Here is a 27,475-nt window from a genome sequence, read left to right on the forward strand (position 1 = left end):
TTTTAATCCTATGCCTGTCAGTCTGTCTTTTATCGTGTTTTCCCTTTTAGTTGTTGTGGTCAACTTGTGCATCGCGGTGCATTCTTAGAGTAGTCAGGGCGCTAATGACCATTGAAGTTGTGCGCCCTAAAACCACAAAAAAAAAAAAAGTAAAAGTCTGAAACAGGTAGCCAAATACAGTAAATATGAAAACTAGACGGCGGAAAGGTGTTCAATTTGACATCCTGTCTCGAATAGCCGAGTCCTCAGCTCGTGCTCTCACGGTCGCGTTCTCGCTTCCCGAGCACGGGGATCACGGGTTCGATTCCCGGCGGGGTCAGGGATTTTTCACCTGTATCGAGATGACTGGGTGTTTGTGTAGTCCTCATCATTTCGTGAAAGTGGCGAGATTTGACTGAGCAAAGGTTGGGAATTCGTACGGGCGCTGATAACCGCGGAGTTGAGCTCTCCCCACAACAAACCAATCATCATTATCGAAAAGCCGAGTCCCACAGTCATCTCTGAGAAGTCGCTCAAGCACGGCCGCAGGTGCACCCAGCCTACTGAAATGAATATCGGGGATTTCTGAAGACAGAAGGTTGCCGCGGCCAGCCTGGCCACAGATTTTTGCCTCCTTCCTAAAGGATCAGTGCTGGGACCCGTGTTGTATTACGCGTTACATAACGGATGTTGCGCACCTTGCTCTCGTTGTATTGCACTGACATCTGGAACCGCGTGACGACTTGGCTGTGTGAGAGGTGTGTATTGTGTGCGTGGCGCCCGGCTGCCGACGCTGGGATGTTGTTCGCGACCGCACAGCACACCTGCGATACGTCACGCGCCAAGGTCGCGCAAGGACGCGGGCAGAGCGCAGGCGCGCGCACTGCCGGAGTGCCCGGCGAACAGGAGAGCGGCGCGCAGCTGCACACACAGCCAACGGCCGCCGCAGCCACGCCGCCAGCCCTTCAAGGTACAGTAAAGTACACTGTGTAGACAGGGCGCCACAGACAGCTTTCTGCCACGCACAGGGCCGCCATTCGCGTCCAGAGGGGGTCGGTGACGTCAATGACCGGTTGGCTGGGCCGAGTATCGAGTCGTAAGATATTGTGTAACTTTCAGACTGCGCATGCGCAGAAACGGGGGACTGGCATCAAATGGCTCTAACAAGGGAACCTCCCCATCGCACCCCCCTCAGATTTAGTTATAAGTTGGCACAGGGATAGGCCTTGAAAAACTGAACACAGATCAATCGAGAAAACAGGAAGAAGTTGTATGGAACTATGAAAAAATAAGCAAAATATACAAACTGAGTAGTCCATGCGCAAGGTAAGCAACATCAAGGAAACTGTTAGCTTACGAGCGCCGTGGTCCCGTGGTTAGCGTGAGCAGCTGTTGAACGACAGGTCCTTGGTTCAAATCTTCTCCCGGGTGATAATTTTAATTTTTTGTTTCAGATAATTATCAAAGTTCAGTCACTCACACATAATCAACTTCGCTCTCCAAAATTCCAGGACATGTTCAGATTTGCTTGGATATATACAGAATTTGACGGTCTACGCACGGAAACATTTGAAAACGTAAAAAACATATGTTTTGACAGAGCACAGGGAAAACTGTGCGACTCTGATACTGTTGCATTCATTTGATGCAGTTTATGTGACAAACTCTTATGTTTTCATCACTTTTTTTGGAGTGATTATCACATCCACAAGAAAACCTAAATCGGGCAAGGTAGAAGAATCTTTTTACCCATTCGCCAAGTGTGCAAGTTAGGTGGGTCGACAACATATTCCTGTCATGTGACGCACATGCCGTCACCAGTGTCGTAAAGAATATATCAGACGTGTTTTCCTGTGGAGGAATCGGTTGACCTATGACCTTGCGATCAAATGTTTTCGGTTCCTATTGGAGAGGCACGTCCTTTCGTCTACTAATCGGACGGTTTTGCGGTGCGGTCGCAAAACACAGACACTAAACTTATTACAGTGAACGGAGACGTCAATGAATGAATGAACGGACTGATGGTAACTTTGCGAAAATAAAGTAAAATTTTCACTCGAGGGAGGACTCGACCCAAGGACCTTTCGTTCCGCAGTTGCTCACTCTAACCACGAGACCACGGCGCTCATAAGCTATCATTGTCCATTTATGATGCATATCTTACACATGGACTACTCAGTTTGTATATTTTGCTTATTATTTCATTGTTCCACACAACTTCTTCCTGTTTTCTCGATTGATCTGTGTTCAGTTTTTCAATGCCTATCCCTGTGTCAATTTATAATTAAATCTTAGGGGGGTGCGATGGGGACGTTCCCTTGTAAGCACTATGGGACTTAACTGCTAAGGTCATCAGTCCCCTAGAACTTAGAACTAACTAACCTAAGGACATCACCCACATCCATGCCCGAGGCAGGATTCGAACCTGCGACCGTAGCGATCACTCGGTTCGACTGTAGCCCCTAGAACCGCACGGCCACCCCGGCCGGCGGACTGGCATCCGCCACAGACAGCTGCTGTAAGGTGTTTCAGTCAAGCGACCATCTTCAGTATCACGAATATCATATTGAATGAGGCTTCCCTGGTCTCAAGTAGATGATTACCACTTCCAGCAGAATCCTACATGCATTCATTTTATATGTACAACGGTATTCGACCACCTCCTGCACGGAGAAATGAAGCAATTCGACAAGGCATGGATTCAACGAGTCCTTTGGAAGTCCCCTGCTTTAAATACTCATCAATGCTGCCTCTACAGCGGTTCATAATTGCGGCAAGTGTTGCTAGTGCAGGATTTTGTGCCCGAAGTGACCTCCGTATTATGTCCCATAAATGTTCGATGACATTAAAGTCGGGCCGTCTGGATGGACAAACCATTCCCTCTAATTCATATGGCTCTGAGTACTATGGGACTTATCTGAGGTCATCAGTCCCCTAGAACTTAGAACGATTAAACCTTTCATTTAATTTACGTCTATGGTCACTATCTTTGCTGTTTAACAGATTACCAGTTTCGGTCTATAATGACCATCATCAGATCTGTCTCATAAAACAAAGTCCTAATGCACTAATGTTTTATGAGACAGATCTGATGATGGTCATTAGAGACCGAAACCGGTAATCTGTTAAACAGCAAACATTGTGACCATAAACGTTAATTAAAGGAAACTTATTACATATACGGGCCATATATACCTAACTAACCTAAGGACATCACACACATCCATGCCCGATGCAGGATTCGAACCTGCGACCTTAGCGGTCGCGCGGTTTCAGGCTGAAGCGCCTAGAAACGCTCGGCCACACCGGCCGGCTCTCTAATTCATAGAGTGAAGGCTTTCACGACGGGATTACATAGCGGCATCCTTTCGGGATGTGAGGTCGTGGTCTAAGAAACTCTACTCTTCCTGATGTTTCGGCTTTTCTCCTGTAGACCAACAAAGGAAATAAGTATTACGATCTGTGAAGGATAAACACCCTCCTCTGTCGACATGTCTAGTATATAAAATTCCGTGTACGTGCGGTAAATTTTTATTGGAACTACCAAGAGGACGCGTAAATACACGGCTAAAAGAGCACAAAAATCTTTGCCGACTAGGATAAGGAGAGAAATCAGCTGTAGCTGCCAGGAAACCAGAGATTTTATTTGCAACGTCAAATTATTATGCACGACAATGTAGAGAAACCATTGAAATTTATAAGCGTCAGAATAATTGTAATAGGAAAGCGGAGGCAATGGAACTTGGCGAGATATGGATGGTAGGTCTGCAGAATCGTTAGGCAGTTTCATCTTTGAGAAGACGATAACCGATAATTAATTTCTATCTCTAATAAGGATTGTCTGTGCTCATCACATGTTACTTTGACCATGCCCCCCCCTTTCGTACAGTATTTATGTCGCTGTCGGACGCCCGACCGGTCAGTCGGCAAGACTGAGCGGACGACCACCTCTGAGGATGTCCACCGCAGTCCTGGACGAAACGTCAGGAAGATAAGAGTTTCTTGGCCCCCGACCTCACATCCTGATAAGTTCACCAACAGCTATTCCCTCTAATTGTCCAAAATGTTCTTCAGGCCGGCGAGTAATTGTCTAACGCTTAAAAGATAGGTCGCAGTACTGATCCCTGGGGAAGGTAAAAAGAGATACAGTCGGTGAGACGACTCCGTGGGGGGGACTAGTTGCCTAACTAGGCAGAGTACCGCCTATCCTAGGCGCGGCACTAGCAGCTGGGTTGGCTTACCCGTCGACCCAGCTGCCTTCCACCCCGTGGGAAAAATTGCCGGCACTCATTTCCGTAGCAATATCATATGATGATGAGTGTTACCGACAAAAATTCCATCGTTGTTCGGGAAGAACAACTGCATCAGTCGCTGTAAATGGTCCCCAAGCAGTCGAGTATAACTTTCCGGTTAATGCTCGGTTGAGGTGGACCGGAGGACGCAGTCCACTCGATGTAAAGACAGCCCACACCATTGTCGAACCAGCACCCAACTTGGACACTGCCTGGTTGACAACTTGGGTTAAAGGCTTCGTGCGCTTATTTAGTTACACGTCAAGTTCCGTAGGACCAAATTGAGGAGCAAATCTCAAAGGTCATGGAACGTGCCAGTACATGAAATTACAATGGTTTAAGTTAAACGCAATCAACAGTACAACAAGAACCAGCTTAATTTTTCAAGGAACCCCTCGACAGAAGTGACCCATGACGAAAGTCTTCAGTTTACATTTGAAAGCGCGTGCATTACTGCTAAGATGTTTGTATTAGAGTGGTAGCACGCCTTTCTGCACAAGAGTTAAGGAAGGTTGGATTTCTGCCGAGTATTAACGGAGCGGAAGCTGCTTATTCTTGGGAATAAACTAATATTGTTAACAAGAAATGACGGTAAGGAATATATATTGAGAGGCCAATGTCAAAATACCCAAACTCATGAACAGCCGTCGACAAGAAGTTCGTGAACTTAGACCACTTATCGTTTTAGAATGGGAAGAGTTATCCCATAATATAATACCATACGACATAAGCGAATGAAAGTAAGCAAAGTAGACTAGTTTTCGTGTCGAAAGATCACTCATTTCAGATACCGTTGGAATAGTAAAAATGGCAGCATTAAGTCTTTGAACAAGGTCCTGAACGTGGGCTTTCCACGACAGTTTTCAATCTGAACACCTAAAAATTTGAACTGTTCAGTTTGACTAATAATAAGCCCATTAAAACGTCAGATTTGTTGAGGTGTGTGTTAGAAACTGTAAAAATTGAGCCTTACTGTGATTTAGCGTTAGTTTATTTTCTATGAGCCATGTACTTAGGTCATGAACTGCACTATTTGAAGCCGAGCCAATGTTGGACACAACAACCTTTACTACCCAAGCTAGTGTCATCAGCAAACAGAAATATTGTAGAGTTACCAGTAATACTAAAGGGCATACCATTTACAGGGTGTTACAAAAAGGTACGGCCAAACTTTCAGGAAACATTCCTCACACACAAAGAAAGAAAATATGTTATGTGGACATGTGTCCGGAAACGCTTACTTTCCATGTTAGAGCTCATTTTATTACTTCTCTTCAAATCACAATCGTGGAATGGAAACACACAGCAACAGAACGTGCCAGCGTGACTTCAAACACTGTGTTACAGGAAATGTTCAAAATGTCCTCCGTTAGCGAGGATACGTGCATCCATCGTCCGTCGCACGGAATCCCTGATGCGCTGATGCAGCCCTGGAGAATGGCGTATTGTATCACACCCGTCCACAATACGAGAACGAAGAGTCTCTACATTTGGTACCGGGGTTGTGTAGACGAGAGCTTTTAAATGCCCCCATAAATGAAAGTCGAGAGGGTTGAGGTCAGGAGAGCGTGGAGGCCACGGAATTGGTCCGCCTCTACCAATCCGTCGGTCACCGAATCTGTTGTTGAGAAGCGTACGAACACTTCTACTGAAATGTGCAGGAGCTGCATCGTGCACGAACCACATGTTGTGTCGTATTTGTAAAGGCACATGTTCTAGCAGCACAGGTAGTGTGTCCCGTATGAAATCATGATAACGTGCTCCATTGAGCGTAGGTGGACGAAACTAAAATGAGCTCTAACATGGAAATTAAGCGTTTCCGGACACATGTCCACATAACTTATTTTCTTTCTTTGTGTGTGAGGAATGTTTCCTGAAAGTTTGGCCATACCTTTTTGTAACACCCCGTATATAAATAAGGAAGAGGAGTGGCCTCAACTCTGATCGCTGGGAAACCCACCCACTTTATCGTACCTCACTCAGACCCCACGTCACAGCCATTCTCAACTTCGTGAATGCTGACCTTTTGCTGTCTGTTGCTAAAGTAAGAGGTGAACCAATTGTGAGCTGCTCCCCGCATTCCGTAATGGTCCAACTTCTGGAGCAATATTTTGTGATCAACACAGTCAAATGTCTTAGTTCAATCAAAAAATATGCCTAGCGTTCGAAACGTTTTGTTTAACCCATCCAGTATCTCACACAGAAAAGAGAATACAGCATTTTCAGTTGTTGAACGACTTCTAAAGCAAAGTGTGTGATGTAAAATGATCATTTATCCTTACAAAAAATGTTCAAATGGCTCTGAGCCCTATGGGACTTAACATCGGAGGTTATCAGTCCCCTAGAACATAGAACTAGTTAAACCTAACTAACCTAAGGACATCACACACATCCATGCCCGAGGCAGGATTCGAACCTGCGACCGTAGCGTTCGCGCGGTTCCAGACTGAAGCGCCTTTAACCGCGTGGCCACACTGGCCGGCTATCCTTACATACACAGCCTTTTCCATAACTTTAGCAAAAACTGATGGCATAGAAAACTGCGCCAAACTCGAATCCCACCATTGCTCTTACCATTTATTTATTTATTTATTTCTCAAGCAACCTGCTGTGTGTTGTTATATAGCAGGTCGTGCATTAGGTTCTCAGCAATTGAAATCTGTACCGATCTGACCGGGGCACGGTTTTCCACTCATCCAGGACCCTGCCGATATGGTTACGAGCTCAGGAGACGAGCTGCAGTCGATGTCGTCCTGTTACCAGAGGTACTCGTCCGCCCCTGGTAGCTGAGTGCTCAGCGCGACGGAATGTCATGCCTAGCGGCCTGGGTTCGATTCCCGGCTGGGTCGGAGATATTCTCCGCTCACGGACTGGGTGTTGTGTTGTCCTTATCATTTCATTCCCATCGACGCTCAAGTCGCCGAAGTGGCGTCAACTCTAAAGACCTGCACCAGGCGAACGGTCTACCCGACGGGATGCCCTGGCCACACTGCATTTCCATTCACCATAGGTACTCGAGTCGGTCGTCTGCTGCCACGCCCCATTAACGCCCAAATATCGGATACGCTCGTCGCACGTCCCACACTGATTTTTTCGGTTATTTGGTGCAGTGTTGCTTGTCTGTCAGCACTGACAACGCTACGCAAACGCCGCTGCTCTCGATCGCTAAGTGGAGGCTGTCTGCCACTGCGTTGTCCGTGGCGAGAGACAGCGCCTTGAATTTTGTATCCTCAGCGCACTTCGCATTCGGAAGGACGACGGTTCAAACCCACGTCCGGCTATCCTGATCAGGTTTTCCATGATTTTCCAAAATCCCGTGAGGTAAATGCGGGGATGGTTCCTTCCAAAGGGTACGGCCGCTTTCCTCCTCCACCCTTCCCTAATCCGAACTTCTGCTGCGTCTCTAACGACCTCGATGTCGACGGGACGTTAAACAAATGCTTCAAATGGATCTGAGCAGTATGGGACTTAACATCTGAGGTCATCAGTCCCCTGTTGTTGTTGTTGTTGTTGTTGTTGTTGTTGTGGTTTCAGTCCTGAGACTGGTTTGATGCAGCTCTCCATGCTACTCTCCTGTGCAAGCTTCTTCATCTCCCAGTACCTACTGCAACCTACATCCTTCTGAATCTGTTTAGTGTATTCGTCTCTTGGTCTCCCTCTACGATTTTTACCCTCCACGCTGCCCTCCAATGCTAAATTTGTGATCCCTTGATGCCTCAAAACATGTCCTACCAACCGATCCCTTCTTCTAGTCAAGTTGTGCCACAAACTTCTCTTCTCCCCAATCCTATTCAATACCTCATTAGTTACGTGATCTACCCACCCTATCTTCAGCATTCTTCTGTAGCACCACATTTCGAAAGCTAAATTGCGGGAAGTGAAAGCCCTTCCTTGCGCTTGGACCTCTTCCTCCCGAACGCGTCGTCGGGAGGAGGTAATTTTAGCTAGACTCCGGATAGGGCACTGTCTTTTTAGCCATCGACATCTTTTAAGCGGCGATCCTCCCCCACTCTGTCCCCACTGCTGTCAGCTGTGGACGGTAAGACACCTTTTAATTGAATGCCCCTATTTTAATCCGTTACGCTCCCATCTGCAGCTATCGCCTGATCTATCGTCGATTTTAGCAGATGACATGCGCTCAACCGACCGCGTTCTCCAGTTTATTAGTGACAGTGAAATGACTTCAGTCATTTGAAGCTTTTTTTGGGGACACCCAACCCCTTTCTCTAGTGGATTTTTAAGCATTCTTTCTGCTTTTAGTTTCTCAAATTTTATCTCTTTGTTCCCATTGCTGCTGGTTTTAAATTTCGGTTTTTTCCTGTTTCCTAAGTCACGGGCTGGGCGCTAATGACCATTGAAGTTTTGCGCCCAAGAACCACAAAAAAAAAAAATTCGAAAGCTTCTATTCTCTTCTTGTCCAAACTAGTTATCGTCCATGCTTCACTTCCATACATGGCTACACTCCACACAAATACTTTCAGAAACGACTTCCTGACACTTAAATCTATACTCGATGTTTACAAATTTCTCTTCTTCAGAAACGATTTCCTTGCCATTGTCAGTCTACATTTTATATCCTCTCTACTTCGACCATCATCAGTTATTTTACTCCCTAAATAGCAAAACTCCTTTACTACTTTAAGTGTCTCATTTTCTAATCTAATTCCCTCATCACCACCCGACTTAATTTGACTACACTCCATTATCCTCGTTTTGCTTTTGTTGATGTTCATCTTATATCCTCCTCTCAAGACACTGTCCATTCCGTTCAACTTCAAAGTCCTTTGCTGTCTCTGACAGAATTACAATGTCATCGGCGAACCTCAAAGTTTTTATTTCTTCTCCATGGATTTTAATACCTACACCGAATTTTTCTTTTGTTTCCTTTACTGCTGGCTTCATATACAGATTGAATAACATCGGGGAGAGGCTACAACCCTGTCCCACTCCCTTCCCAACCACTGCTTCCCTTTCATGCCCCTCGACTCTTATAACTGCCATCTGGTTTCTGTACAAATTGTAAATAGCCTTTCGCTCCCTGTATTTTACGCCTGCCACCTTCAGAATTTGAAAGAGAGTATTCCAGTTAACATTGTCAAAAGCTTTCTCTAAGTCTACAAATGCTAGAAAGGTAGGTTTGCGTTTTCTTAATCTTTCTTCTAAGATAAGTCGTAAGGTCAGTATTGCCTCACGTGTTCCAACATTTCTACGGAATCCAAACTGATCTTCCCCGAGGTCGGCTTCTACCAGTCTAGAACGTAGAACTAGTTAAACCTAAGGAAATCACAGACATCCATGCCCGAGGCAGGATTCGAACCTCCGACCGTAGCAGAAGCGCGGTTCGTGACTGAAGCGCCTAGAACCGCTCGCCCACAGCGGCCGGCGACAAACAGTCCTCGTCTTCGTCAGCACACTCTTGACACATCGATTCCAGGAATATTGAATTCCCTAACGATTTGTCAAATGGTATGCTCCATGCATCTACCTACAACTACAATTCCACGGTCGAAGTCAGTTAATTCGCGTCATCATCAAAAATTTTTAAGCTAGTTAATTCCATATACCCGTGGTCATTTCAGAGTGTACTTCTGACAAAAGAACGATTCTGGCAGCTAGAGTCGGGCGTCTTCGTTAATCCGGCTTTTGGAGTTCTTACGATATTTCCATAAAAACTTTCATCCGCTAACACATTTGTCTTTATAGTTCAAATACCAGTTTTCATTTGTTTAACTTTAAGTGTGTTCCGATACAAGAAAATTTTTACATGAAAATTTTCATCCCCCTTTTCACCCCTTTAGGAGTTCAATTTTCAAAGATACACTTCTTTATTTTTTAATCGGTAAGTCAAATACCGATGTTCATAGATGTGCTTCAAAATAAACTTCAACCTCCGTAAGAATTATATTTCCAAAACTAGTGAATCTCGTATTTATTTCTGTCTAAGGAACCAGTTACCAATTTCCTTATCTACCTTCAAAATTACCTTAATATCGACGTGCTCCTAAAAAAGTTTTGTCCCCTGTTTTTTTCCCATAGGGCAGGAATTTCGAAAAATCGCTTCTTAAACGACGTTCCTCAAATATATCGAAGCCGTGCAGCAATGATTATAGAAGATCTATAACCAGTTCTCATTGCACTTACTTAAAGTACAGTGACGTCTTTTGCGCTTCGGTGTATTTTTAATCTTCATTTTATTATATAGGCCGGGGATACTGCCACTGGGCAACACCGAGACTTGAAACTTCCTGGCAGATTAAAACTGTGTGCCGGACCGAGACTCGAACTCGGGGCCTTTGCAGGAGAGCTTCTGTACAGTTTGGAAGGTAGGAGTCGAGGCACTGGCGGAATTAAAGCTGTGAGGACGGGGCGTGAGTCGTGCTTGCGTAACTCAGTTGGTAGAGCACTTGCCCGCGATAGGCAAAGGTCCCGAGTTCGAGTCTCGGTCCGGCACACAGTTTTAATCTGCCAGGAAGTTTCATATCAGCGCACACTCCGCTGTAGAGTGAAAATTTCATTCTAAATAACACCGAGACTTGTAATTTTAAGTGCTACCATTCCAGTTTTTCGACTTATTACCAAGCTGAAGCTGTCGGCACATGATTTGTTTGAAGAGGAAAAGACGAATAAGCCGTGGGTCATTTAAAAAGTCCTGCTCACAGCGCATGCTCGTCCGTTACGGAGTTGTGATGGAAGTTAAAAATCTTGAAACCGTAGGCGAGAGGTCGTGTTCGTGTTTTTTGGGTCGTGTGATCGTGTCGTCAGTAATTATGTTTTAATTAGGAGGCTGAAACAGAGGCGGGTCGGATTACACGTAGTGACCAGCGTTCCTGCATCAAAATGGAATTTCCACGTGGAAAGAACCCAATTGAAATTTGCAACGCTGAGAGAGAAAGGTCCGTGGGAATACTGTAGTGTGTCCTAGCACGGTATCACCGTGGTCCGCTACTTCCCGTAAAGGTCGGATAAGCGCGGAAGACAACCCAAGAACTGGAAGGCCATCAGCTGCAGCAGACCAAAGCTCTTACGTTATTGTTTATGATACTTTGATAGTGGCTCGACGAAAGAAGTATGAGGCATTGTATATGAGGCCACATTGTCTTTCACTTCAGTTTACACTTTACAGAATCATAACTGAAAAGTCGCGGAATGCAATTCCGGAGGGACCAAGAATTGTTCATCCTGCCTTGTAAGACTCAACGTCTGCATGATAAGTCGCCGTGAACGACACGTGTCCCGGATTCCACGCTGAACTGTTACGTCCTCTTTTCCCTGATGGTGTTTGATGGGGTAGGTTACAGACTCGCAAGTCGCCGAAGTGCAGTCCACTCCAAAGACTTGCACCTAACAACTGATCCAACGCGATTATTGTAATTCATGGTGTTGTAATTTTAATGCCAACCGGCGTACATGCAGCAGTGCCGTACTGGCAGTAGAAAGCACCACTGTTATTCGCTTCTCGTTTACGCTCTGGGTGCACACAGGTGTGTGTGTGTGTGTGGGGGGGGGGCAGTCAGCTTCCCGCCGGCTGTTTGCGTGGGTGTTAAGGATTCTCCTCGCGCTTTCGCGGAGTCCTTGGCGTCACACCTCGGCAAATACCCGTAGGTGTTTTTTTTTTTTTTGTGTGTGTGTGTGTGTGCGTGCGTGTGTGTGTGTGTGTGTGTGTGTGTGTGTGTGTGTGTGTGTGTGTGTGTGTGTGTGTGTTTGGACGCAATTCCAACTGCCTGGGACGCAAACCACGCCCGTTTCAGCCTCCTTCAGTGGTGTTCTGCTCACTTACACATTGTGTGATCAAAAGTATTCGGACACCTGGCTGAAAATGATTTACAAGTTCGTTGCATCCTCCATCGGTAATGCTGGAATACAATATAGTGTTGGCCCACCCTTTGCCTTGATGACAGCTTCCACTCTGGCAGGAATATGTTGAATCAGGTGCTGGAATGTTTCTCGGGGAATGGCAGCCCATTCTTCACGGAGTGCTGCACTGAGGAGGGGTATCGATGTCGGTCGGCGAGATCTGGAACGAAGTCTGTAATGCGAAACATCCTAAAGGTGTTACAGGATTCAGGTCAGGACTCCGTGCAGGCCAGTCCATTATAGGGACGTTATAGTCGTGTAACCACTCCGCCACAGGCCGTGCATTATGAACAGGTGCTCGATCGTGTTGAAAGATGCAGTCCCCATCCCCAAGTTGCTCTTCAACAGTGGGAAACAACAAGGTGCCTCAAACATCAATGTAGGCCTGTGCTGTGATAGTGACAAGCAAAGCAACAAGGGGTGCAAGCCCCCTCCATGAAAAACGCGACCACACCATAACACCACCGCCTCCGAATTTTACTGTTGACTCTACACACGCTGGTAGATGACGTTCACCGGGCATTCGCCATACCCACACCCTGCCATCGGAGCGCCACATTCTGTACCGTGATTCGTGACTCCACAAAACGTTTTTCCACTATTTAATCGTCCAATGTTTACGCTCCTTACACCAAGGGAGGCGTCGTTTGGCATTTACCGGCGAGATTTGTAGCTTATGAGCGGCCGCTGGACCATGAAATCAAAGTTTTCTCACCTCCGCCTCCGCCAAACTGTCATAGTACTTGCAGTCGATCCTGATGCAGTTTGGAATTCCTGTGTTTTGGTCTGTATAGATGTGTGCCTACAACACATTACGACACTCTTCAACTTTCGGCGGTCCCTGTCAGTCAACAGACGAGGTCGGCCTGTACGCTTTAGTGCTGTAGGTGTCCCTTCACATTTCCACTTCACTATCACGTCGGAAACAGTGGACGTAGGGATGTTTAGGAGTGTGGAAATCTCGCGTACAGACGTATGACACAAGTGACACCCAATCACCTGACCACGTTCAGAGTCCGTGAGTTCCGCGGAGCGCCCCATTCTGCTCTCTCACGATGTCTGTTGAGGTCGCTGATATGGAGTGCCTGACAGTAGGCGACAGCACAAGGCATTTAATGTGAAAAAGGTCTGTTTTTCGGGGTGTCCGGATACTTTTGATCAAATAGTGTGTGTGTGTGTGTAATATATATATATATATATTTCCTGTATGTGGATCATCGGGATCCCGAGACTTGCTCGTGAGTGAGCCTGTACTTCCCATGAATAAATGGTTACCTTACTTCGATCAAGCAGCAAAGACAGCAGCGTCGTAGAAAATTGTCTCATTTCAAAAAAAAAAAAATGGTTCAAATGGCTCTGAGCACTATGGGACTTAAGATCTGTGGTCATCAGTCCCCTAGAACTTAGAACTACTTAAACCTAACTAACCTAAGGACATCACACACACCCATGCCCGAGGCAGGATTCGAACCTGCGACCGTAGCAGTCCCGCAGTTCCGGACTGAGCGCCTCAACCGCTAGACCACCGCGGCCGGCTGTCTCATTTCAAGGTCGTAATCTGTCCATGTGAAAGAAATTACATAAATACGAGGACCGTTGAGCGGTGAACGGGTTGGGTTTCTTCAGGAGTCCAATACAGCATATTACTCACCTCTCTTTTGGCTACAAAAACCGTGTTTTCCAGCGTGATCTCCTTTCATTGCGACGGCCTTACGCCACTTTACTGTGAGGGCCTGTATGCCCGCGTCGTTACACTCTACTGGTCGACGTCAGAGCCAACACCTTGCGAAATCCACAGCCTCCCCCAACATCCACCAGCTGAGTGCATCATTCGTTGGATCAAACGGATGGAAGTCGGAAAGCCGGTCAGTGTGGCCGAGCGGTTCCAGTCGCTACAAACCGCGCGACCGCCACAGTCGCAGGTTCGAATCCTGCCTCGGGCATGGGTGTGTGTGTGATGTCTTCAAGTCACTTACGTCCAAGTACTTCTAACTTCTAGGGAACTGATGACCTCAGAAATTAAATCCCATAGTGCTCAGAGCCATTTTTTGAAATGTATAAAAAAAAACAAGCTACAATAACTAGGCTAAATATGTTGTATTGCAACAGCAAATGCCATTGAACAGAAAAAAACGTTCGAAATTGTGTTTCTGATCCTGCGTTATACATGTGGGCACAGGAATTTCTAGTATTTAGAACAGCTGCTACAGTAGTCTGCTTATGTTTTGGGCTATTTAAGATGGCGGTAGGCCCCGCCCACCCTGGCTTCAAAACAACGTACTATAGCACTGTCCCCCTTCTTTTTCTACCTCCATATGGGTAGTTATCAACAGTTTGAGGTAAATTAACTTTACTGAAAGTAATTCAACGGGATATAATTATAAGTTGAAGATGATAGAGATGCACCACTGTCTCAATGTGTGTCTGCTGCTCTACGCTGAGAAAGTTTCTTGCTAATGCTTGAGACTCTCAATTACTAGACGACGAATTACTGTCCTTATCATACCTCCACAGCAGTAAAGAGCATGAGCGTATGTCATTCTGACTTCGTCGAAAAATTTCCGGCGACAATATTTCACCTAGAAAGAATATTACAAATCTCGTTGATCTCGTAGAGCAGAAGCAACTGCCGATATCCTCAGGTCCCCTGACAAAATTTTACCGTTCAGAAAGAGGAACTTGGGTAGGATCATTGGACACTTACTCTGTGCGACTAGTCCCACATTTGGTTGTGTGATGCGTAGCGGTTTGCCGGGTTGTATTATTATTATTATTATTATTATTATTAATAGTAGTAGTATTCTAAATAGTAGTAGTATTCTAAGGGACTCGAAGCCCCCAGGCCGATCTCCCATGATTCCTCCAGATGCTCCTGTCTTGTTCTGCCTCTTGCCAGTTATTTATTCCCACTCTTTCGCATGTGCAGTCAATTTCATTGCGTCAAGTACTCATGGATCTCCCCGTTTGTCTTTTGCCATACGGCTTATCCCTGAATATTCTTAACAAAATCTGGTCGTCTTTCATTCTCGTCAGATGTCCAGCCCATTGCAATCTTCTAGCTATCAATAATAGGAAACACTTCTTAATTCGCTTCATGGTAGTTGCAGATCGATCAGCAATCATCATAATCAACCAAACGTCTGACGTTCCTGTAGAAGCTTAGCTCGGTTTACTTCCTCAAAATTCAGCAAATGAGATCGATTGAATTAGTTTCTTTAGAATTCCCATAAATTCTCGCATAGGTTTACAATGATAAAATCTCAACTCGGTACCTTTTTTTTTTTTTTTTTTTTTTTTTTTTTTTTTTTTTTTTTTTTTTTGCTGTATGGTGCTCAACAGTAAACAGTTACACGCATCAGTCCGACAGTTTTTCCGATCGCAAAATTTTTACTGTAGCCGTCCGCGCGCCACGGAGCAACCCTGTCTGTCGGAGTAATCGCAGGCCAAATGCGTCGACTGGACGGCTTTCCGGGTGGGAAGGAGCGCCTGGTCCCCGGCACGAATCCGCCCGGCGGACTTGTGTCGAGGTCCGGTGAGCCGGCCAGTGTGTGGATGGTTTTTAGGCGGTTTTCCATCTGCCTCGGCGAATTCGGGCTGGTTCCCCTTATTGTACCTCAGCTGCACTATGTCGGCAGTTGCTGCGCAAACAAGTTCTCCATGTACGCGTACACCACAATTACTCTACCACACAAACATAGGGGCTACACTCGTCTGGTGTGAGGCGTTCCCTGGGGGGGTCCACCGGGGGGCCGAACCGCACAGTAACACTGGGTTCGGTGTGGGGCGGCGGAGGGGTGAAGTGGACTGCGGTAGTCGTCGTGGGGTTGTGGACCACTGCGGCTGCAGCGGGGACGGAGTGTCTCCGTCGTTTCTAGGTCCCCGGTTAACATACAATACCTTTGATATTGATATGTTCATTGATGCGTCACTCGAGCGGTACAGCTTTAAAAAAGATAAACCAATGACAATATGGGACCAGCGCAGATTTGGTCGGAAAATTAAAATTTATGTTTTCGTGAATCGTGAAAGAAATACTTAATTCGCATTTGTATTACGCCTTTTTTGTTAGCTTGCTGGAAGATACGAAAAAGTCCTGCGGTTTTTTGAATCTATCGCCAAATACTTAATGCATTGACTCGGTTGCAAAGTAATGAGAAGTTCGAGGCGTAAGATATCGGGAATGGTGGGCTCTTTGATTGTTAGTGAAGACTGTTGTGACAGAGGTGGAAATCTCTGGCCGCCACCCCGTGTGTATATATATGTGTGTGTGTGTGTGTGTGTGTGTGTGTGTGTGTGTGTGTGTGTGTGTGTCCTCGGTTCCGGAGCACCCTGGCGTTGATAGTGGACACACTCTGTGCTGGGCTAGGCGGGGCAGTCGCACTGGGGGAGGCGGCTGGCTCCGTCGCTCTCTTCCTGCCAACCTCTCGGTGACTGAGTGCGCACGTCTGCCAATATTCGGCGCAGGTCGCTCCGTACGCCGCGTAACCGCATTCCCGTGTGACCCGTCCCCGACGCCACCCCCTGTTACGAAACACTTGCGTAACGCCCTGTATTAGTCCCCCCCCCCCTCCAATATCTATCTCTCTCTCTCTCTCTCTCTCTCTCTCTCTCTCTCTCTCTCTCTCTCACACACACACACACACACACACACACACACAACAAATGCGCCGCCACGTCCTGTGACACCCACAAGACGTCGACGACAACAACAACAAGACGCTTACGTCACGCCTCGTCTCCTGCATTTGCGCCTTCCACAATTCTTTCGGAATTCCGCGCCGTCACTCTCCGGACTAAGTGCTGACGGCAGCTGTTACGAAGCATCTGGCATTGCTCTCTTGGCCGCAGATTTTTTTTTCTTTTTACGGTGACTTGCCACACATTTTTATAGGCTAGTGTAGTGTCAGTAAACGGGAGCATACACCAGAAATGTGAGGAATACGGCAGAATCGAATCTCTCCAGGCACTCATCTCTACATCTACATGGATACTCTCCGAATCACGTTTAAGTGCCTCGTAGAGGATTCATCGAACCACCTTCACAATTTATTAAAAAACTAGAAACCCGCATCGATTGCAAAGAAAGCACCTAGTGTTAACCTAGGTTTCCGCGTAGATAACTACACCCTCTTCAGAACAATAAAACCCACAAGTGCCTAAGAAGACCTTTGTCAATGATTAAAAGAACACCATAGCTATACATTTATAAACGAAGAAAAAAAAAAAACACCCGAGTTTATGGCCGGTCATGACCCATCGAACATAGGCCGGTGTGAGGTGGAGGTTACAAGTTAAGTAACGGTTTAGACTTTCTACATATGTACTGTTTGCGTTTTCCTTTTTTTCGTTTATAAATGTATAGCTATGGTGTTCTTTCGATCATTGACAAAGGTCTTCTTAGGCACTAGTGGGTTTTATTGTTCTGAAGAGGGTGTAGTTATCTACGCTGAAACCTAGGTTAACACTAGGTGTTTTCCTCGCAGTCGAGGCGGCTTTCTAGTTTTTCAATATATTAACCAACGATTGCCGACGCGCTGCGATGTTGAAGGTTCTTACCTTCACAATTCTCTATTACTCCAATCTGGTATAGCGCGCGGAAAGAATGAACACCTATATTAGCACACTGGGCTCGCATTCCGGAAGACGACTGTTCAATCCAGCGTCCGCCCACCCTGATGTACGTTTTCCGTGATTTCCCTAAATCGCTCCAGGCAAAATGCTGGGATGGTTCCTTCGAAAGGGCACGGGCGAATTCCTTCCCTAACCCGATGAGACCGATGACCTCGCTGTTTGGTCTTTTCCCGCAAACAACCCAACAAACACCTATATCTTTCCGTACAAGCTCTGATTTCCCGTACTTTATCGTCGTGATCGTTCCGCCCTGTGTATGTCAGTCTCAACAAAATATTTTCGCATTCGCAGGAGAAAGTTCGTGATTCGAATATCGTGAGAAGATTCCGTCGCAATGAATGATTTCCAGCCCAAATCCTGTATCATTTCTGTGACACCCTCTCCCATATTTCACGACAACACAAAACTTGCTGCCTTTCTTTGAACTTTTTCGATGTACTCCGTCAGTCCTACCTGGTAAGGATCCCACACCGCACCGCAGTATTCTAAAAGAGGACACACAAGCGTAGTGTACGCAGTCTCCTTAGTAGGTCTGTCACATTTTCTAAGTGTCCTGCCAATAAAACGCTGCTTAAAGAATCGGAGTCAGTCTCTCACATCGATATAAAAATCGTGCGTGATCTCATTCCCTACTAGCAGATTCCATGTTTTACCAGTATCAGGAGAGTGTACGGATAGCTTTCCATTTTAATATTGCTATTCTATGGTTAACCTGCGGAAGGTTGAAAGCTACATTGAGGTCTGCACCTCTAAAGGACCCTCATCATTAGGCAGGTATGGTCTTCATCAGCGCTGTGTGCATTGCGTGCAATGCTAGGATCCACACTTTTGAAGCACCCTCTGCAGAACTAGGGTCCTGCCCATTTATAGGGTCCGCACTTTATGAGCATACTTCGCAACATTAGGGGCCACACTTTTCGAGCACCCTGTGCGTTGGATGCGTCCTCGCTTTTCGAGCACCCTGTGCGTTGGATGCGTCCTCGCTTTTCGAGCACCCTGTGCGTTGGATGCGTCCTCGCTTTTCCAGCACCCTGTGCGTTGGTTGCGTCCTCGCTTTTCCAGCACCCTGTGCGTTGGTTGCGTCCTCGCTTTTCCAGCACCCTGTGCATTGGTTGCGTCCTCGCTTTTCGAGCACCCTGTGCATTGGTTGCGTCCTCGCTTTTCGAGCACCCTGTGCATTGGTTGCGTCCTCGCTTTTCGAGCACCCTGTGCATTGGTTGCGTCCTCGCTTTTCCAGCATTCTGTGCGTTGGTTGCGTCCTCGCTTTTTCGAGCACCCTGTGCGTTGGTTGCGTCCTCGCTTTTTCGAGCACACTGTGCGTTGGTTGCGTCCTCGCTTTCGGAGCACCCTGTGCAGTGGTTCTGTCCAAGGTTTTCGAACACCCTGTATATCGGTAGTATCCACGCTTTTCGAGCACCCTGGCATTGATTGTACCCACACTTTTGGACCACACTCTGCGTTACTAGGTTGTGCAGTCGTAGAGCACCATTTGCGGTGGTATCGTTACCACTTGCGGAGCATATTGTGTGTTGGCGGGTTGCCAGTTATGTGAAAACCCAGTGCTCTGGTTGGGTTACCAATTTTTGGAGCACTGTCATTGGTGCTGGGGACTGAAGGTTTGGAAGAACCCTGTGAAGAAGTGGGATTAGCACTTCGGGAGGCGCTGTTCCTAGTGAAGCTGTCTGTAACGGTGGTGACTGATTTCGACGTAGCGTCATCTAGCGGCGCAGAAGCCGAAGGATGAAAGGAAGGAACGAAAACTAACATCACGTCGATATCGAGGTCATTAGAGACGGAGCACAAACTCGGACTGTGTCAAGGGCAGGGAAGCAACGATCCCGGCATTCGCCTGGGGCGATTAAGAGGAACCACGCGCAGAAGGCATCTAGAAGCTTCCTGTTACGGCATTCGGGCGCCAGGTAGTTCTCGTGATGCGAGCCAGGACTTGCGCAACGCCCTGTTGTCCCGCGGAGCGCGTCTCCACTACTTGCATAAGGATAAGGCGCGCTGACGTCACAAGGCTGTGCGCACGTGCTGCGTGTAGCGCGTACAAGGGCAAGCACGACTTCCAAGCTGTATTTTATTTGTGATCCGTTGATACGGCGAAAGAGGAACACCATGTCATCAAAAGTGTCCGGACACCCCCAAAAACATAAGTTTATGTTATTAGATGCTTTGTGCCGCCACCTACTGCCAGGTGCTGCATACCAGTGACCGCAGTAGTCCTTAGACATACTATGATTTTTAAAATCAACTCTATAAAATGTACTAAGACAAAATTCAACGACAGTCACGGACTGCGAAAGTGATCAGCTGATCGGATATGACTTGGGTCCAGCGTCTGTACGCGAGATTTCCACACTCCTAAACATCCCTAGGTCCACTGTTTCCGCTATGACAGTGAAGTGGAAACGTGAAGGGACACGTGCAGCACAAAAGCGTACAGGCTGACCTCGTCTGTTGACTGACAGAGACCACCGACAGTTGAAAAGCGTTGTAATCTATAATAGGCAGGAACTATCACACAGGAACTCCAAACTGCATCAGGATCCACTGCAAGTACTGTGACAGTTACGCGGGACGACACAATATTTGGATTTCACGATCGAGCGGCTGCTCATAATCCACACATCACGCCGGTAAATGTCAAACGACGCCTCACTTGGCGTAAGGAGCGTAAACATTGGACGACTGAACAGTGGAAAAATGCTGTGTGGAGTGACGAATCACGGTACACAATGTGAACATACTATGGCAGGGTGTGGGTATGGCGAATGCCCGGTGAACGCCATCTGCCACCGTGTGTAGTGCCAACAGTAAAATTCGCAGGAGGTGGTGTTATGGTGTGGTGGTGTTCTTCATGGAGGTTCCTGCACCCCTTGTTGTTTTGCGTGGCACTATCACAGGACAGGCCTACGTTGATGTTTTAAGTACCTTCTTGCTTCCTACTGTTGAAGAGAAATTCGGGGATGGCCTTTGGATCTTTAAACAGGATGCAGCACTTGTTCTAATGCACGGCATGTGGCGGAGTGGTCACACGACAACATCCCTGTAATGGACTGACTAGCGCAGAGTCCTGACCTAAATCCTTTAGAAAACCTTTGGGGTGTTTTGGAACGCCGTGACAGGCCTCACCGACCGACATCGATACCTCTCCTCAGTGCAGCACTCCGTGAGTAATGGGCTGCCATTCCCCAAGAAACCTTCCAGCACCTGACACAACGTATGCCTACGCGAGTGGAAGCTGTCATCAAGGCTAAGGGTGGGTAAACACCATATCGAATTCCAGGATTACCGATGGAGGGCGCCACGAACTTGTCTACATCTACATACATACTCCACAATCCACCATACGGTGCGTGGCGGAGGATATCTTGTAGCACAACTAGCATCTTCTCTCCCTGTTCCACTCCCAAACTGAACGAGGGGAATCTGACTGCCTATATGCCTCTGTACGAGCCCTAATCTCTCTTATCTTTGTGATCTTTCCGCGAAACGTGTTGGCGGCAGTTAAGTTGTACAGCAGTCAGCCTCAAAAGCTGGTTCTCTAAATTTCCTCAGTAGCGATTCACGAAAATAACGCCTCCTTTCCTCCAGAGACTCCCACCCGAGTTCCTGAAACATTTCGGTAAAACTCGCGTGATGATCAAACCTACCAGTAACAAATCTAGCAGCCCGCCTCTGAATTGCTTCTGTGTCCTCCCTCAATCCGACCTGAAAGGGATCCCAAACGCTCGAGCAGTACTCGAGAATAGGTCGTATTAGTGTTTTAGAAGCGGTCTCCTTTACTTGTCATTTTGAGCCAGGTGTCCGAATACTTTCGATCACACAGTGTATCTGCTGCCTGTGGCTACGTAACACACGTTTATCTGCTTGTAGGCGCTGAAAACGGATTAATTAACACGAACAGTTCTCCAACCTTAGTTTTGACCCGTCAGCACTGACTAGACGCGAGGTGAAACTGTGTCTCACTTTAGAAACTTACAATTTTTCGGCTTCGCGTGTCGAGTATTTGGCACACGCAAAGGATAGGACGGTCGTAAGGAGTGTGCGTGACGCACGCATTTCCTCCGCAACAGCCGCGGGCAAGCGCATACTCAGCGATTGAAAAGTCGTCCGTGACGGGAAATGGCTGTTAGCGCTCTGGGCGGATCTAACACATCGCGCAGGAAGTGCAAAACCTGTGGCCACCTACGTCACTAACGACACACGTCCTTCGTCACGTACACTGCCGGCCGTTGAAATCCCGACACCACAGAGGCGGCACGGATGACACGCCGACCTGGCAGGGAGAGCACCACATACGCGGTCGAGTCACAGTGACGTGACGTCACCGTATATTAGACGTCACCATGTGACGGTAGGTGGCAGCACTAAGCACTAGCTGTTCAAATCGTTCAAATGGCTCTGAGCACTATGGGACTTAACTGCTGAGGTCATTAGTCCCCTAGAACTTAGAACTACTTAAACCTCACTAACCTAAGGACATCACACACATCCATGCCCGAGGCAGGATTCGAACCTGCGACCGTAGCGGCCTTGCGGTTCCAGACTGCAGCGCCTTTAACCGCACGGCCACTTCGGCCGGCAAGCACTAGCTGTGGGGAGGGCTCGAGGGGCTACCCCCTCCCTCCCCCCCCCCAAAAAAAACGGGAATATTTTTTGAGACGTATACATTTTCAAATTGTTTACAAAACAACTTTATTCCCTTCATAACACTCACCATTAAAGCTAAAACATTTTTCCCACCGATGCTTCCACTGTTCAAAAACATTTTTTGTGGTCGTGCTTAGAAATGGCTGACAACTTTTTTTTTCTTCCCAAATCGGTGCACCTTGTGCCCCGTTATTGTGCGTGGAAATAAGAAAAATTGTTTTTAACAAAAAAAAGGCCGTCTTCCTGCCTTAAACCAGTTTTCACCAACAATGATTCAGGAAGTTCCCCCTGAACTTAGTCTTCGAATTTGTACTTCTAAGGTAAGCTCTATCGGTTTTGCTAATTTTGGGTGGAGTGCAAAAGCCTCAATTTTTAAAAGTATTGGTCTATGGACAGAATCATAAGCTTTCTTAAAATCTATGTATGTAATTTGAGAGAGGCTTCTTTCGTTTGCGGTAACAAGTCGAAGGGCATGAAAGGGAAGCAGTGGTTGAGAAGGGAGTGTTATTCAATCTGTATATTGAGCAAGCAGTAAAGGAAACGAAAGACAAATTTGGAGTAGGAATTAAGATCCATGGGGAAGAAATAAAATCTTTGAGGTTTGTCGATCACATTGTAATTCTGTCTTAGACAGCAAAGGACCTGGAAGAGCAGTTGAATGGACAGTGTCTTGAAAGGAGGATATAAGTTGAACATCAACAAAAGCAAAACGAGGATAATGGAATGTCGTGGAGTTAACTCGGGTGATGCTGACCGAATTAGATTAGAACATGAGACACTTAAAGTAGTAAAGGAGTTTTGTTATTCGGGGAGCAAAATAACTGATGATGGTCGAAGTAGAGGGGATATAAAATGCAGACTGGTAATGACAAGGAAAGTGTTTCTGAAGAAAAGAAATTTGTTAACATCGAATATAGATTTGTCAGGAAGTCGTCTCTGAAAGCATTTGTATGGAGTGTAGCCATGTATGGAAGTGAAACATGGACGATAAATAGTTTGGACAAGAAGAGAATAGAAGCTTTCGAAATGTGGTGCTACAGAAGAATGCTGAAGATTAGATGGGTAGATCACATAACTAATGAGGAAGTATTGAATAGAACTGGGGAGAAGAGAAATTTGTGGCACAACTTGACTAGCAGAAGGGATCGGTTGGTAGGACATGTTCTGAGGCATCAAGGGATCACCAGTTTAGTATTGGAGGGTAGCGTGGAGGGTAAAAATCGTAGAGGGACACCAAGAGATGAATACACTAAGCAGATTCAGTAGGTACTGAGAGATGAAAAAGCTTGCACAGGATAGAGCAGCATGGAGATCTGAATCAAACAAGTCTCTGGACTGAGGACCACAACCAGAAGTCATTAATTTCAGAGCAATTACTTGTTCGACACAGCTTCTCCGAGGTCTGAAGACTCCTCGGTATTCCTCCAGTTCCCTTTCCAGTAGTTCTTTCATGCTGTTGTGTAAAATCTGGGAAAAATCTTGTAGGTACCGTCAAAGTGCGAGATTCCTCAATACTTGTCTGGATTGTTTTGGCTCCTTATTTACAAAGTCGGTTAATTATAGCTATGGCGGATCCTTCTGAGAATTTTTCTGTTGCCAGAATTGTTTGTAAAATAACACCTAAAGATGTCAGAGTTGTTTTATCAGCATTCTTCCACATTTCTGGAAACCCTTGATTTTCCCCACATACTTCGTAGATTGTCATTTCTTTAAGTGCAATTTCTATTTGTTGTACCGTAGGCAATTTCTATTTGTTGTACCGTAGGTCGGTTTATATATTCTGGTTTGATTTATGCAGAGGTGCTTGTGTCAATTGAAACTTCTTGGCATATTAAAACTGTGTGCCGGACCGAGACTCGAACTCCGGGCCTTTGACTTGGCGGACAAGTTCTCTACCAGATGGCGAAGGCAAAGGTCCCGAGTTCTAGTCTCGGTCCGCCACACAGTTTTAAGTTTCATATCAGCGCACACTCCGCTGCAGAGTGAATCTCTCATTCTTGTGTCTATTGTTAAAAGCTTTCCAGGTTCATGGTAGTTCAAGAGGTTGTTCAGTGCTTCGGCCATGATTTCTGCGTTTTGCTTGTTATTATGGGCTGTTCTTACATCTTTATTTTTCAGAAATAGTGTAGGATTGCTGTACTCGCCACGTTAGCCGAGAGCACTAATGCGCTGCTTTCCTGGACTCGGGTAGGCGCGCCGGCCCCGGATCGAATCCGTCTGGTGGATTAACGACGAGGGCCGGTGTGCCGGCCAGCCCGGATGTGGTTTTTAGGCGGTTTTCCACATCCCACTAGGTGAATACCGGGGTGGTCCCCACGTCCCGCCTCAGTTCCACGGCTCGCAGACATCTGAACACGCTCGCACTATTCAATGGATTACACTAGTCACAGACAGTTGGGGGTCCACTAATTCCTTCCTGGGGAGGTAACGGGTGGTGGCTGGAAGGGCTTCCAGCCACCCCTTTCACTAACATTACCACATCCGATTAACCATCCCGACCCTGCGTATCCGCGGGAAAACGGCACAAGCAAAAAAAAAATGTGTAGGAGGGCTGTAATTACGTAATTGCTTATCAATGGCTTTGAAGTACTCTCTGGAATTGGTGTCGAAGTGGTCACCAGTGGAACTAGTAAATCCTTTTGATATCGCCGCCTTGTTTTTCTAATAATTTGAGAGAATTTTGTTCTGTTTTTGAGGTTGGTTGCATTTTCTTCCGGTTTGTGAGTTTCAATTTTGTTCACTCTTGATGTCTTTCGTCATGAACTTCGTCACGTTCTGTCGTCCATCATGCATGTTTAATTACGATTAATGGATTAATTGCAATGAATTCGCCATCCCAACTACAAAGCCAAGACAAATAAAATTGTGAAAAATTGTTACACTTCTGGCCATTAAAATTGCTACACCAAGGAGCAATGCAGATGATAAACGGGTATTGAGTGGACAAATATATTACAGGCGCTCCTGTCTGTGATGCAGCGTCAAGGGTAACCGCAGCCACGGTCTCTGAGCTGATAGTCCGTGCAGCTGCAAACGTTGTCGAACTATTCATGCAGATGGTTGTTGTCTTGCCAACATCCACATCTGTTGACTCAGGGATCGAGACGTGGCTGCACGATCCGTTACAGCCGTGCGGATGAGATGCCTGTCATCTCGACTGCTAGTGATACGAGGTCGTTGGGATCCAGCACGGCGTTCCGTATTACCCTCCTGAACCCACCGATTCCATATTCTGCTAACAGTCATTGGATCTCGACCGACGCGAGTAGCAATGTCAGGATACGATAAACCGCAATCCCGATAGGCTACAATCCGACCTTTATCAAAGTCGGAAAGGTGATAGTACGCATTTCTCCTCCTTACACGAGGCATCAGAACAACGTTTCAGCAGGCAACGCCGGTCGACTGCTGTTTGTGTATGAGAAATCGGTTGGAAACTTTCCACATGTCAGCACGTTGTAGGTGTCGCCACCGGCGCCAACCTTGTGTGAATGCTCTGAAAAGCTAATCATTTGCATGTCGCAGCATTTTCTCCCTGCCGGTTAAATTCCGCTTCTGTAGCCCGTCATCTTCGTGGTGTAGCAATTTTAATGGCCAGTAGTGTAATTTCCTCGTTTTGTAGAACTACGGACGCACCACAATTGCAGTTGTGACAAATAATTAATTTCCTCGTTTTGTACAATGAGGAAGGAGTGCTAGGCGATTCTGTTGGTGCGTGTCTCCAGAGAGTTGAAGGTCAGTAGAGACGGATGTGGGTTCGGCGTGGCCGGCAGGCGAGTGGAGTGTTTGAGAACGTCTGCGGCCTCGGGTCGGACTCCTCCTGGGACGAGCGTGTGTGTCCTCGGTCAGCTTTCGGCGGAGTCAGCTGCCTTGGCGGCAGGTCGCAGCGTCCAAACACGGAGGACTCCGTCCGAGGTCGTCGCACGACCAGCAGACCCGCCAAACGCTGGCCTCTCGTCTCGAGGCGTAGCGCCGTACAACGATCCTGCCGTGGAGGCGGCTAAGTGGGAGATGTGTCTCAGAGCTGGACAGGGACAGATGGTGACGCGAGACTGGACGCGCACGTAGTTTACGTATCAGCCGATAGAGGACAGGGGACTGTGATGTTAGTTTCGATTGTGCCCACTAGACTGCACGCAAGTAATTCAATGTTCTTCATAAACTGTTCTAGTATTTTCATAAAGTGTTACATGTCTTTTTATGTATGTAAAATGTTGCAAATGTGTTTCTGCAGTATGAATGATGCGTGAGTGTGGTTTAAGGTTAATATGGAGATAAGTGTTTAACGAGTTATGTAGTAGGATATAGTGTGGGGATGGACAAAGGGGATTTTTGTAGAATAGATTTGTGAAGTAAGTTTATGGTAAAGGGAAAATTAATTCAGGTATAAATAACAATAGTAAATAACTTTATGCATAAGCAAAACTTCAACATATTAATTATCTAATATGCTGAAGTTTTGCTTATGCATAAAGTTATTTACTATTGTTATTTATACCTGAATTAAGTCGTTAGCTTTACTATTTAGCGATTGGTTATTGATGAAAAGCGCGGATTGACGAGGGAGAATGTTGTTTTGCTATTGGCTGTTGGGTAAACTGACCAGTCGTAAAGCAATAATCTTCGCGCGCCTTACTCTGCTGGTAGAGAAGACTTACAGTATTCTAGAGGAGACGAAGCCTAGACATGAAACAGATCGGACGTGTGTAGTAGTAGTAGTAGTAGTAGTAGTAGTAGTAGTCGCGATGGAAACGATAAGTTGCCGGATCTAGCAGTGTTTCATACATCAAAAGTGTGGTAAAGTGACGGCATAATTATTCCGATGGGCGCGTAGAAATTTCGGGATTCTTAAGTGGATTTTGTGCCGAGAAAAGACGTATGTTCCGCGTGGCGTATTGAGCAGGTTGGTGGCTAAAAACTGTGACTGCATTTGGTACCGACAGACTTAATATTTGGCGAGTATTATCAATCAAAAACAATCAGTATTTTTGTAGCTATTACGTTTTCGGGAAATGCAACATCATAAACTTGCTAACGTGAGTGAAAGGGATTGTGAGTGACTG

The 27,475-nt window shown here is 46.5% G+C and overlaps 1 protein-coding gene across 1 annotated transcript in view; it reads left to right on the forward strand.

Annotated features, from left to right (window-relative positions):
- Window positions 1-888: 888 nt before the first annotated feature.
- LOC124719797 overlaps window positions 889-27,475 on the forward strand; it is a 393,830-nt gene continuing 367,243 nt past the window's right edge. The window contains exon 1 of the mRNA XM_047244992.1: window positions 889-949. The gene's annotated coding sequence lies outside the window, so the exon portion shown is untranslated. The remainder of the gene's footprint in view (window positions 950-27,475) is intronic.

The sequence above is a fragment of the Schistocerca piceifrons genome, chromosome 11, assembly GCF_021461385.2.
Source record: "Schistocerca piceifrons isolate TAMUIC-IGC-003096 chromosome 11, iqSchPice1.1, whole genome shotgun sequence".
Taxonomy (NCBI): Eukaryota; Metazoa; Arthropoda; class Insecta; order Orthoptera; family Acrididae; genus Schistocerca; species Schistocerca piceifrons.